The 12,909-nt window shown below is 43.0% G+C and overlaps 1 protein-coding gene across 5 annotated transcripts in view; it reads left to right on the plus strand.

The window, feature by feature from the left end:
- Window positions 1–6,749: 6,749 nt before the first annotated feature.
- FRMD6 (FERM domain containing 6) overlaps window positions 6,750–12,909 on the plus strand; it is a 78,914-nt gene continuing 72,754 nt past the window's right edge. The window contains exon 1 of one of the 5 annotated variants that reach the window (XM_001157785.7): window positions 6,750–6,908. The gene's annotated coding sequence lies outside the window, so the exon portion shown is untranslated. Of the gene's footprint in view, window positions 7,130–7,466; window positions 7,703–12,909 lie in introns of those variants that run through there. The other 4 variants (XM_001157833.6, XM_063793392.1, XM_063793393.1 and 1 more) reach the window with 4 other exon arrangements.

Here is a 12,909-nt window from a genome sequence, read left to right on the forward strand (position 1 = left end):
GAAATCACATGGAATGTATGGCTTAATTATATAGGAATAACAAATATATAAAACTGTTTTTACAAGAGAGCGTATTTCCCCGCCCCCAGTCTTCCTCTTGAAGCTAAATCTAGTTAAGAGTGCTATTGGCCAGTACTTTCTTTTCTCCATACATGTCAAAAGTAAACATCTGAATCTGGGGTCCTTTGAGACCAATCTTCCAAACCATAATTTCTAATTCAATCTCCATGATCTAATTAGCAGTGTTCTTTCCTCGAAGAACTGAAGTATAAGAAGTCTGTTTAGGCTAATAGAATAATTTATTAGGCTACCTTTGAAAATGAAAAATCTAACCACTACCTTGCCTGTAGAAAACTTTCTTAATATTTTCTGGCATTTGGTTTCATAGCCAAGCCAAATCAAAATGAATGCAGATTTTGTTTCTAACCTAGAATCAGGTGAGAGGAGAAACAGCGATCTTCTGTCGGGTGTTTCAAGGTACTGTCTTCCTTTCATCCAACCAGTTAGTATAGCTAGCACATCAGCATCTTGTTTTATAACCAAATCCCAACCACCATGGACAGGTAGGGTGTCCCTTGGAGGCTGCACCAAGTCCTTTAGCCTCAGTGAACTTCCCATGAAATTCCAGAGCTAGGAGAGCCTTTTTTTCTTCTTCTTCTTGAGACAGTGTCTTACTCTGTCACTCAGATTGAGTGCAGTGGCATGATCACAGCTCACTCCAGCCTTGACCTCCCGGGCTCAAGTGAACCTCCACCTCAAGTGAACCTCCTGAGGAGCAGCTGGGACCATAGCTGCAAGCCACTCCGCCCAGCTAATTTTTAATTTTTTAATTTTTTATTTTTATAGAGATAGGGTTTCACTATGTTATCCAGGCTGGTCTCGAACTCCTGGGCTCAAGCGATCCACCTGCCTTGGCCTCCCAAAGTGCTGAGATTACAGGCAGGAGCCACCACATTTGGCTTAGGATATCTTATTTGTACTTTTACTCATGATTCTTTCTTAAGCAATCAAAAACAAGTTCAAAGGCACATTTGTTATGCTTATAACCTACCCAGGGTAACTAAATTAAAACAGAATGGACAGGTTTCATAAATGCTCTTTGCCAGTGGAACTTTTGTTGGTATTCTCAAGAAAGCCAGCATTGGCCAGGCTGTACATGCATATTCTGAAAGACAGATGTTCACCCCTCCCACCGTTCCAGTTCAGTATGTCTTAGGCACACATTGATATCACAAAACACTGAAGAGAGGCCGGGTGCGGTGGCTCAAGCCTGTAATCCCAGCACTTTGGGAGGCCCAGGCAGGTGGATCATGAGATCAGGAGATCGACACAATCCTGGCTAACACAGCGAAACCCTGTCTCTACTAAAAATACAGAAAATTTGCTGGGCGTGGTGGCACGCGCCTGTAGTCTCGGCTACTCGGGAGGCTGAGGCAGGAGAAACGCTTGAACCCAGGAGGCAGAGGTTGCAATGAGCCGAGATCGCGCCACTGCACTCCAGCCTGGGCGACACAGCGAGACTCCATATCCAAAAAAAAAAAAAAAAAAAAAAAAAAAACCCCACTGAAGAGAACCTCAGTGGCCCAAGACCTCCATAATGTTATCACTAGTGTTTCAAAGGAATCCTCTGAGAATATTATCTCAGATAATCAGAGCGTGCCTGAGACTTAAGTCAAAGAGTAACCAGTCTGTCACCAGATAGATTGCTGCTTCCTTTCTTCTCGCGTATCCTAATGGGAGTGGAGGGAATTGCCTCCCAACTCTGGGGTAAGCTTTTTCTTTCCCCCAGGTTTTCAGTGAGTGATTAAAGAATCAGAGCTGCAAAACTACTCTGGAACCTTTAAGACCCATTGTATAACACACAAACAGAATACATGAGTTAAGTTTCATACTGTAGGGAATCCACCCTTTGTCCTGCCCTTCTGCTTGACATTTTTCTGTACTAGAGCTCTTCTATCTTCAGTCTTCTGTATAAGGTAAAGTCTCATGCATAAGGCAGCAATCCCATGTTTATACATAATTCCTCAACTATATTTTAGTTAGTAGCAGTATCCCTTAACCTAGCACTGCCTTGCCGCTATGCCTTTCAACTCCAAGACGCCAGTGTAATTCTCTACGATGGGCCCTCTCTCTACATTGTGCAACACCTTCCCAAGAGCAAGGGGCAGGGTCTGGCCCTTCCAGCCTTATCAAACCTTTCTTATTACATCTGGAGTATTCTAGTATTCAAGCCCTCAAGGAATGGGAATGTGATGTTTGTGGTGAAATTAAAGCCATAATAGAATGGAAACAAAGTCGTTCTTTAAATACATCCCCTGTAAACCGTATTAAAATGAAACTTTGACCCTGGATAATCAAGTTATTCTACTTTTACATATTTTTTTTTCAAAATTTGATGATCAGGAGAATAGAATTTAATGAATTTAATTTTTTCAACTCTGTATTTCTATAAATTGGGTAAAAGTAAATCTTCTTGAGTTAGATTGCTACATAAAATTAAGCCCTGTGCTATGCTGCCTCTGAAAAATAATTATGCGTATTCCTGGTTAGGGGCTCCTGGTGTATGGTAATTAGACAGCTGGGTTAAATGAATGATAATCAATTTTCCTGACTTTTCTTAAGCATTAAAGTCTCTTTGGGTACTTTATTTTACTAGCTGAGAATAATAAAAAGAGCATTTTAAATGTTAGGCAGTGAAAATCAGGACCATATCACTAAACTATTTAAGTTTCCATGTGAGATTATTTTCTTTCATTAGCTACAGGGACATCTAAAACCTTAAAGTAGGACTTAATTAAATTTATTTTGTTTGTTTAAAGTACTTTTTGTTTTGCTTTTAAAATGAATCTCAGTAATTACCAAAAAGAAAAATGAACTTAATTTCTTTATTATGACCTTCAGCCAGAATGATGAACGGTATTTAATTCTGGAAAAGTATTCTTTAAAAGCCAGTATGTTAAATCACTGACTTCTCTCTTAGACTAGAACTTACATATCAGCATTAAAACATACTCTGAATGCTGGATAGCCCTTAATTATTACTATTATTAATTAATTAATTTATTTATTGAGATGGAGTTTTGCTCTTGTTGCCTAGGCTGGAGTGCAATGGCGCGATCTTAGTTCACTGCAACCTCCGCCTCCCAGGTTCAAGCGATTTTCCTGCCTCAGCCTCCTGAGTAGCTGGGATTACAGGCATGTGCCACCATGCCTGGCTAACTTTGTATTTTTAGTAGAGATGGGGTTTCTCCATGTTGGTCAGGCTGGTCTCGAACTCCTGACCTCAGGTGATTTGCCCACCTCCGCCTCCCAAAGTGCTGGGATTACAGGCATGAGCCACCGCGCCCAGCCAATAAGCCTGAATTATACAAAAGATAAAAATATTTTTTTTCTTCTAATATGCTAATCTTAATTGTCAACATACTATCCTGGTGTCTAGAAAATACCTGTAAAGGAATGTGAATTACAGCAGTTCTTATCTCATTTTCTATATTACTGTGTTCTTTACACCAAAATGTACAAATACCACCTACCAAAGTTTACACCTCTCAAAATAAGGCTATGGCCATCATGCTTTAAAAGCATGGCTCTGTGTGCTTGTTCACTCTGTGTCCTCTGCCATATGCCTACACTTAAAATAACCTGGGGATATTTAAAACATTCCAAAGCCCAAGCCATACCACAGACCAATTAAATTATATGCCTGAGACACAGGCATCAATAGTTTTTGAAAGTTTCTAGGTAATTCCAACGTGCTTGCAAGTTTGAGAGCACTGTCTCAACCAACTTGTTCTCAGGCAAACTTCTGTTTATCCTTCCCTTCTCAGTTCACAGGGGATGTTTGATGCTCTCCCTCCCTAGGCCTTCTCACTATTCTTCCTGCGTATCTCTACCATAGCACGAACTAACTATGTTGTAACTGTTAACTCACGTGTCTGTTCCCCTAATCTGCTATAAGATTAAGGAGTATTTTTATTTTTGAATCTCTGAATCTAACCCTTTGCCTGGTGCATGGGAGAACCCAATAAATTCATAGAATGAATAACCTGTTCCTAAGAAAAACAAAAGCAAAAATGTAGAGTTGTGTTAATATTTAAATGCCATGGAAAAAGTAATTGCTTAGGATGTGTTTAAAATAATGTTTCCCTGGTGGGCAATGTCCCATATTTAGAAAAACATCTCATCATATTAGTGAAAATAAAACATCCCAACATTAAGAAGAAACATAAAATGTAACTTTGAATTATTACCCACACAGTTGCGTTCTTTATTGTAATAAGCACAGAAAAACGTTTTCTGTGATAAGAAATATCTAGAACAACACATCCTTTCTCAGCTCCCCTTCCATCTTTACTAGATTATGTATTACTTCCCCAATCAGTCCTTTCAGAATTTGATGATGTTACAGGAGTTCATATAACTGATTTTAAGAGTTTAAAATACTTAGTTTGCAAAATATTTTAACTAAGAGTCTCTGTTTAATGTGGTATTTATACTGTTAATATTATCACTATGATTCAGAAAATATTCACATAGTGAATTTTCCTACAATATAATTCTGGACAATAAGCCCACTCTTAAACACACTTTTTTTTTTTTAAACTGTTCAAAATATTTTGCTTTTTGTTTTACCTAATTATATTTGCAGCAATGTTTCACAGCCTACCAATATGTTGTTGTTTATCTGTTAGATTTTGATTCATGAAACCTGAAAATAAATCAGATTTAGGAACTGTTTTCCAAGATAGTGATATATTATTCATTTATCTAATTTATCTTTACACATGAAATGCCGGATTATCTCAGTAGGTACCAAATTAATTTAAGACCTTACCAAGTAGTATTCAATATGCACTCATTCTGATGCATATAAAAGACAAAAATGAGAAAAAAAGTGCAATCCTCTACCTTTAAATGCCTACACTGTCCTCAACTATTGTTGTCCAATTTTTAATTTTAGTACATTAAGTACAGCTACATTTTTTTTTTCTTTTTCAGACAGGGTCTCACTCTGTCACCCAGGCTGGAGTCCCGTGGTGTAATCATAATTCACTGTGGCCTCAACCTCCTAGGCCCAAGCCATCCTCCCACCTCAGCCTCCTGAGTAGCTGGGGCTACAGGCATGGGCCACCATGCCCGGAAAATTTATTTATTTTTTATTTTTAGTAGAAACAAGGTCTGGCTATGATGCCCAGGCTGTCTTGAACTCCCGGCCTCAAACGATCCTGTCACCTCGGCCTCCCAAAGTGCTGGAGTACCGCTAATTTAAAAGGCAGTCATTGAAACATATTTCTTGTTCTCTTTTGCATCATGGAGTTATGACTTTAAATCATAAGTACAGTATCCTTAGAAACTGACCAGCTTTATCAGAAATAAGTTCTGAATGTATTGTCAATTGTGAAAAGACAAAAGATCACAGTTCCTAATATTCAGTTCTAATGGCATGGTTCCCCAAAATGTAAAAGCTGTGACTGAGACAATTATTTCAAGAGAGCTTCAGCTGTAAATAAACACAAAACTGAATTCCTTTGCCATGCAAACAAGAGGCACACTTTCAACCAGTAACAGCTGGCTTCATATATTCATCTTTGGATGAAAAGAGCAGGGCAGTTTTAAAAGTTGACTTCTGAGAGCATCAGATTTTGGATAGTGTCCTTTCTCAGGTCCTGTTTCCTTGTCTCCTCATCCCATTTTAAAAGCCAGACACATAAACCCCGGCACTCCTTTAGCGAAGGGCTCAGTGAGGGCGTTTTTGCCACCCGTGGCCAGGGGTCATTGGGTCAGCAAAGTCAGAGGAAACCTAGAAAGGCAGAAGCCCAGGAGGTTGACGCCCTGCGGGTCCAGGGGCCAGGTGCTGGGTGTCTCTCCTTTCGTGTGCGGTTCCCAGCAGCAGGTCCTGGTGGGCGCAGACTGACCGGAGAGGTGTGGCTCGCCCCCTCCCCAGACCCCGAGGTGGCAATGAAACCTCCATCTCCTGGCTTGATTCCTTGTGCTATAAAAAATCTTCCACTGGCCCTTTGCATCTCTCGCCCTCCATCCCCCAAAGCCACTATCGGGAGGGGACAAAAATAATTTCTGAGGGGCCACGGGCACTAAAACCACAGCAGACAGAGGCTGTGTCTACCTGACGAACTGGAGAGGTAGAGTTAGCGGGGGAGGCTGGGCATCCTCGGCGGCGCCCCCTCCATCCAGCGTGAAACCCACGAGGCGCGGCGTCTCGAGTGGCGGGCGGGCAGGGGGCTGCAGGATTCACGAAGCCTCCTCCGCCGGGGACCGCCTCCTCTCGGAGTGGCCTCCCCTCCGGCGTTCCGCTTTAGTAAGACGACACTCAGGCCAAACAGCCGCCCCCGGCCAGCCCGACTAGGCTCTGGAGGGAGCGCCCCGAGGGAGTCCAGCCGGAGGCGGAGAAGGCCACTCGGCCAGAAGGTGGGGAGCCGCCGGCGTCCCCTGGCACCTCCGTCTCCACAGCAGGGGGAAAGGCCCTGATCGCCGTGGTCCACACCACCGCGTCCACCTGAGGCTCGCCTCGCTTCCTGGGTCCCTAGAGGGGTGGCGTACTCCGCTTTCTCCTGCCCCCAAGTGGCCGCACCCCTCCGCGGGACTCTTGGTTGGGTCCAGGGCGGGGCGGGCGGGCGCTCCCCGTACTGCCGCGAGCTCAGCGCGCAGCTCCCGCGGCTCGGCTGCCGCCGCGGCCAGTTGGGGCGGGTCGGGGGCGGGGTCTCAGGGGGCGGGGATTCGGGGGGCGGGTCGGGTCGGGAGGCGTGGGTGGGGGGCGGGGCGGACGCGGAGCGCTCCTCTGGCTGGCGGGGCCAAGGGGCTGAGAGGAGTGGGGCAGGCTCGGCGCCGGTAGGAAGACTCAGAGGGCTGACCAGAGAGCCCAACGCCTGGTGCTCAAGACTTTCTCCGAGGTATGAACAAGAACCAGGCGTCTGGGCCCTTTCCGCTCGCCCCATCGCTCAGCCGCCGCGCCCCGGACGCCCGCTGTGCCCCCTGCCGGCGGGGCGGCGGCGGGACTGGGTTTCGGGAGGGTTTCTGGAAGTCGCGAGTCCCAGCGAAGGCAGTGCGCCGCTCTCCGCCTCTTTCTTCGCCTTCTTCTCGCTCCCTTAGCTCTGGGTGTCGGGCGCCGGCGGTAAGGTCGCTTCTCCGTGAGTCGGAGCTCGCCCACTCTGGGACGGGCGGACGAGGCCCTAGGGCAGCTGAGCCCGGCAGCGGGGGAGGCGTGGAGCTCGGGGCGGCTTCAGCGGCGGGGGCGGGAGGCTGGTCCTGGCTGCAGACTGCGCGCCTGGGCTCCGTGCGCGGTGCCTGGTTCTCTGCATCGCGGAGGTCCCCGGATCACAGGGCTCCCTGGCGGGCCCCGGCACCCAGGTCTGTGTCGCTGTGGCTGGGCGCCGGGACTAGCACTCGAGTCCCGCGCTCCCGGGCGCTGCGCCGTGCCGCCTGTTGTGCGCGCGCAGAGGCCGGACAGCCCGGCTGCGGGAAGGGACCCGAGCGCAGGGTCTGCTCCGCGTCCCGGAAAGTGCCTAGTCTGCGGAGCCGGAGGTTGAGCTGGGGCAGATCGGCGCCAGACGGGGGCCTGGGTGAGATACGAGTTGGGGGTGCGGCCTGCAGAATTTGGGTTTCTGGAGGAGCTTGCGGCGCGCTGACGGAGCCCCAGGCGAACAGGAGCACCGGATTCGGCTCCGGGAGGGCCAGGCACTGTCAGGTATGGACAGCTGCGGTCCACCCGTGTAAGTGTAAAGTCTACAGAGATTAAAACAACACCGCGAGTCCTGGGACAGCATAACCTAATGGTGCGGGCGTTTTCTTAAAGGCACGAATAGATGGGAAAATGTCAAAATAAGCATATTTTAAAGTTGAAAGCTGGCAGATTTTCAGGCCGTGTAGTTGTGTAGCTAGTGTCCAAAGAAATATTAGCTCGTTTTCCCCCTTAACACCTTTTCATTTTAATTTTTTTAAGCAAAATCTGTTTTGCCAGTATTTCCCTCAGGAGCTGTGCATTGCTCACAGCAGGGAAGGAAAACTTCAGCAAGCGTTCTCAGGTTGCTTCTGACTTCCAGCCTGTGCTCTCCAGCATTTCTGAATGTGGAGAAAAAGTATCTCTTGCTGGATTTTCCGAGTATGATTCCCTTCTGTTCTTCTCTGGGACCGGGCAATGTTTATTTATTGGTTTTATAAGCATCTATTTAAATTTAGTTTTTGCACGAAATACTCCCTCTTGCCACAGGGTGTAGTTTGGGGTTTACAAAATGCTGTTGGAGAAAGCTGCTAGTGGCTTCATTTTCCAAGAATGTAAGTCATTTCCTTTCTGTGATTTCAGGGAGTTGATATTTCACAGCATCAAAACTTTGTGGGGAAAATTTTCCGTAATACATCTGTCATTAAAAAGGCTTGTGACTTTTGGGTTTCCTTCTTAGAGCAGTGCATGAATTTAGGTTCAGCAGTGTTAAAGGGTGAGAAGTTTTTTTTTTAGAATTTAGAGCATTATGAGACTATTGTAGAAATTTTAACAACCAGGACCTACAGGATGGAGAGTGGGGGAGGGGCGAAGACCAGAAGAGAGGCAGGAAAACAGATGCCTTTGCTGATGTCCTTTGTAGTATAAAACTTAACAGCACCACAGCACCTAATCATTTTCTCAGGTGTGGCTTTGAGAAATAAACGTTTTATGTTAAAAATGAAAATACTTCACAATATGAGACAGCTGGCATTTGAATACTTTTCCCAGTATGTTTGTAAACATTTTGGATTCATATTTCATATTAAAATGGACATTTAGTAGGATTATTAGATGAAAAGGGTCCCCCAGGGGATATCTCATATCAAATTATCTGCAGGACATCTTCTCCAGAAAGCAGACTGACTGTAATATGAACTAATTTTCCCCCCTTTGAGTTGCTTGCAAGAATCTCTGAGATCTGACACTGATGGGCTACAGTAATCAGCAGTTCTTGCAGTACTCAAGACATTTTAAGGGGCAGGAAATCTTTCCTATTTCCAGTATCTCCTTTTTGGGGGCAACAAGGGTAAGCTGCTAGTTTTAAGTACATAATTTGAACTTAGAGATTTAAGATGCTCCTGGCTGTACAGGAAAACGCCTGAAAACAGCATGGGCCTGGATGAAGACGCTGCTTTTGAAAGCAAAATGCCAGTGTGCTAGGTAGCGGTTTTTAGTTACAAATTCTTTAAAAAAATTGTTACTGAACTAGGTTAGCTGAATTGGGGGGGGGGGGGGTCTTTTTGTAGTTTTTGGATTTTGTTTCCACATTTAACTATACTTATAAAGCTTTTGGCTTTCTGAACTTATGATGTAATAGACTGCGTAGCCTTTTGTGGCAGATGCTTGGAATGAAAGTTTCAAACATAATTGTTTTTGACTGAGCTGTCAGGTTCAGAGTTGAGTGTAAATGAGTCCTGTCTCACAACTAACTTTTTTGATAAAGGAATTCTTTGTAGTTTTCGATTTGGATGTTGCACATTTTGATTTCTAAAGTTGTGGGGTTTTTTTTTTTTTTAAGAAAAATAAAACCTGCAAACAATTATTTTATTACATGAAAGCCAGTACCAAGAAAAGATTAATTCAGTCCAGATGTAAAAATGTATGTGAATTTTAGATTTGGATGATCTCAACAAGTTTTCCCTTTTGTGGATGGGACTGCCTGGATCCCAGATGGCATTCACAAATTATCCCTTAGGTAGTTTTCTGAGTTGAGAATGAAATTTCTTGGGCTTTCCCTAAAATCATTTTAATATTAAGTCTTCTAAAGGATAGAAAGTTTTTTGCATTTGTACATTTTTGCATTTTTCTGTTCATTAATACAAACCTCATAAATGCCCTAGTTTGGTAGATGAAGTGGGAAAACAGGAGGTATTCGGTTTGTGTATCCTTATGGGTAAAGCATAGAAATTTTGGCTCTCATTTTTGCAATTTCAACTTTCTTCTTTTAAAGTAAAAAAAAAAAAAAAAAAGTTTTAAGTGTGTTTACAATCCTCAATAGAATCCTACTGTAACACAGTTTGTGGATTCAGGTATAGCAATTGGTCCTTGTTTGATGATCCCCTACCTCCTCCCCACCCCCAACGAGGAAAAACAAACACAGTTTATTAAAAAGTCAGTATATTTTTAAACGTGTACTCCCAGTACTAGAGTTATAAAGGCTGTTTGTTGCACACATTAAAATTATGTATTTTTAGAAAGTCTTTGTATGATTATATCATTACACATTTTGGGAGTGTGTTTATGTCGTGATTGTGTATAAAACAATGGAGAGTTAGGAGAGGGGAATGGGAAAGATTTAGTGAAGGAGTTTTATGAGTAGTGAAATTTCAGTTATAATGTATGTTCCCCAAAACCCAAACAGAAAAAATGTTATCGTTGGTCTCTGGTTAAACTTTTATACAGAGGGTAGTTGAGAGGGCTTTCTGAATTGCACATTATCCTGAGGAAGAGGCTTTGGGGGCCTTTAAAAATAAGTAGAAACAAGTTAAAGGGATAATTTGAGAGGAACGAGGAAGTGGAATACTGGACATAGAATTGCAAGGAAAAAGTTAGAAGGATAAGTATTTAAAACAAGGCTGAAGTAGAGAGAACTTACTGTTTAGAAGTGTAGATTAAAGAATAAGGTATTTTTAGCTGAGAAAAAAGGATCAGAATGATTAGAATTAAGGTGCCCTATAAGGTCTGTATACAACTTGAAATAGGACTGCTAATTGATGGTTATCCTGGAAATTTTGCCTGTCTTTGTGTTGAATCACTAGTTTGGTGTTAAATAATGTGCAGGGACTGGATGCTTATAACTGTATCCCGTACACTCCAAAAGCCACTTCCCATTTCAAAGACTGGAAACATTTTTTGTTTAAGTGCTAATGATTCTACAAATATTTAATTAGTCCCCCAACATTTGAGGAAACTACTAATGTCTACTTCCCATGCTGTGGGACCAGAGGGGGCTCTACAGCAGTAATGGCTGAAGTTATTATGAAGTTTTAGGTAGAAACAAGCAATCTGTGCTTCTCATTACTTTATGCGATTTAGTGATGTAATTACTTCTGATGCAAGTTTGTGTATGATCACTTTTTGTATATATCAAATGGAACAGAGCAGTCATGCAGTATATATACCATATTGATCAAAGATGAATTACAGAACACTGAGAAGGGGAAAGAAATCATTGATCTCTCAGCTGATTGTATTGCTTCAAGTCAAGAAGAGAAAAATGTGCTGAAACAAATTCACAAATGAACCAAATACAGTCCCAAGGAGAAGGCAGTGTTTTCCTGGAGCTTCCTTGGAGTGGTCTGTAGCATAGCATTTTCTTTTCTTTTTTTTTTTTTTTTGAGGCAGAGTCTCGCCCTGTCGCCCAGGCTGGAGTGCAATGGCCTGATCTCAGCTCACTGCAACCTCCACCTCCCGGGTCCAAATGATTCTCCTGCCTCAGCCTCCCGAGTAGCTGGGATTATAGGTGCCTGCCACCACGCCCATCTAATTTTTGTATTTTTAGTAGAGATGGGGTTTCACCATGTTGGCCAGGCTGGTCTCAGACTCCTGACCTTGTGCTCTGCCCGCCTCGGCCTCCCAAAGTGCTGAGATCACAGGCTTGAGCCACCGCGCCGGCTAGCATGGCATTTTCTTGAATGTCTTTCCCCAGCTGTATGGTCTTAACTTAGCAGAGTTAAATTGATACATCAAGAAACTAGGTAGAGATTTGGTCATTATCCAGGTCATTGCATTAATGTGCTGATAATTGGGATAATTCTGACCAAAAATATCTATTTAGACTCTCAGTATTCCAAATGGATCCTCTTGGGGGTGTTTTCAGATGTTTTCCAACAACATTATCTTTGTACATGTTTTATACAACTTTGAGCAATAATGTTTTACTGATATATGAAGACAGAGGGAAAAACAATATTTTGAATTAGTTTATAGCCACAGTTTCATGTGAGGGAGGAAATCATTTAAAAAAATTAAGCAATTTCTTGATGCATATTTTAGGAAATATAATGAAGTTTCTCACTTAGCTTTTCAGATGATTTTTCTCTCTGATTGGGTTAAATAAAATGTAATTAATTTTCTCCCCACAGGTAGTAGCACTTGTGTGTACAGTTTCAGTAGATGACTTTTTTTTTTGGTCCCTGTAGCTTTATTTCTTTGAACTTGTTACTGAATTATACACAACCAGACAAATGCACAGATCAGGAGTGTACAGCACAAAATGATCACATTTGGGCAACTAGCATCCAAATCAAGAAGCAGAACATTACCAGCCTCTCTTTACAGTCATCATCTTTGCCCCCAGGATAACCATTATGCTGACTTTTATTGTCATGGTTAGTTTTAAACTGTTTTTGGACTGCATTTAAATGCAATAAAATACAGGTTTTTTGGTCATCTTTAGCTCAGCATAATGTCATATGATATATCCAAATTGATGTAGGTCGCAATAGGTCTTTTTTCTGTTATTTCTGTGAATGAATATGCCCAGTTTCTTTATCCATTTTGTTGGTGGATATTTGGGTAGTTTGAGGACAGTACATGGTAGGTGACCTTTTGATGGCTCTAAAAAATGTTGAGCACTTTGGGGTTGAAAGCAGAGTATGGTCTTAAGATTAAAAGAGAAAAAGTAACGTTAGAGGTAAGATGTGAGAGGAAAAAAAGCAATCTTAAGAAAACTTTAAAGGTTCCACTCAGCCACTGTATCCTAAGGATATAGTTTGGAATATACCAACTAGATATCACCAGATTTCAATTGAGAATTGGTAAGAGGAAGGAGGCCTTAGGTGACATCTAGCCAGCCCCATCATTTTTCAGAGATGGAGGCACTGCGGCCTCAAGAGGTTGAATGATTCATACAAAGTCTCACAGCTGATGACAGCGCCAGTAGTAGAAGCTGCTCTGACTCTCAATCTTGT

The sequence above is a fragment of the Pan troglodytes genome, chromosome 15 (assembly GCF_028858775.2).
Source record: "Pan troglodytes isolate AG18354 chromosome 15, NHGRI_mPanTro3-v2.0_pri, whole genome shotgun sequence".
In the NCBI taxonomy this organism is placed as follows: Eukaryota; Metazoa; Chordata; class Mammalia; order Primates; family Hominidae; genus Pan; species Pan troglodytes.